The sequence below is a fragment of the Taudactylus pleione genome, unplaced genomic scaffold, assembly GCF_031769625.1.
Source record: "Taudactylus pleione unplaced genomic scaffold, aTauple2 ptg000041l, whole genome shotgun sequence".
In the NCBI taxonomy this organism is placed as follows: domain Eukaryota; kingdom Metazoa; phylum Chordata; class Amphibia; order Anura; family Myobatrachidae; genus Taudactylus; species Taudactylus pleione.
Window position 1 is genome coordinate 57,293,809 of NW_028284443.1, and position 996 is coordinate 57,294,804.

General features: G+C 36.4%; 1 pseudogene; it reads left to right on the forward strand.

Moving 5' to 3' along the window:
• The first annotated feature begins 405 nt into the window (after positions 1 to 405).
• LOC148538203 (5S ribosomal RNA) lies at positions 406 to 523 on the forward strand (annotated as a pseudogene).
• Positions 524 to 996: the final 473 nt, after the last annotated feature.

Here is a 996-nt window from a genome sequence, read left to right on the forward strand (position 1 = left end):
GAGTTTGGTATACAAATTCATCGACCATATTCCACCCAACAAAAGGGGAGGTAACCGTGAAAAGAAACTTCTACAACGTGAGGTGTTTTGGATCCATAAGATGAACACTGGATTCATGGACTCAATGAACAATTATCTTTCTCATGTTTCTTTTGAAAATGAGACCATATTCATCATTTGTCAGAGTCTATTGACCCTGCAACCACTTACTGGGCATTTATTACCCATTATCCCTTGTTCTTTCTTAGATGGTTTTACAATCTGTTTCGGTTTTTTCCAATTCCTCATTCTTCTCTTTGTTTATTTATCTTCTTTCTATGTTTTGTTCTTTTCTCATTTCCCTATGATCTTAGATGGTAGGTTCAGAGTGATTAAGGACTTAATAATCTGGATTGCATACATTTTTGTTACAGTCATACTACACTGGATACGCCTTATACCGTCAGATCTTGGAAGCTAAGCAGTGTAGGCCAGGTTAGTACTTGGATGGGAGACCTCCATGGAATACCTGGTGCTGTAACATACTGAGATCCTTAGTCGTCTCACATCTGTTCCATCCATCGAATATTTTCTGTCTCTTTACTTAGGTTGTTCTTTTTTCTGTCTTCTTCTCTTTATCCACATTGAATACAGATTTCTTTACCTTATTATTATTTTTGTTGGAGGGATTAATTATATATTCTCTTCACAGGTTGAATAGCTACCACTGGTGTGGTATGGACATTCATTCTTTTCGTAAGACCTGATGGATTTTGACTCACTATTGCTCTTTGACATGTCATATGGGGCATATTAGTAAAACCTTGACATTGGGAGATACACAATGTATATTGTAAGCATTTTTAACATGGTGTTCATTTGATGAACTCATGGTTTCAGCGGTCACTTCTAACTTCTCTTTGTTTTTTGCATCTAGACTCATTGAGCCATATGTTTTGCATATGCATAGCCTACTTTGATTTACTTAGTCAGTAGATTACTTTCCACAGTACATGG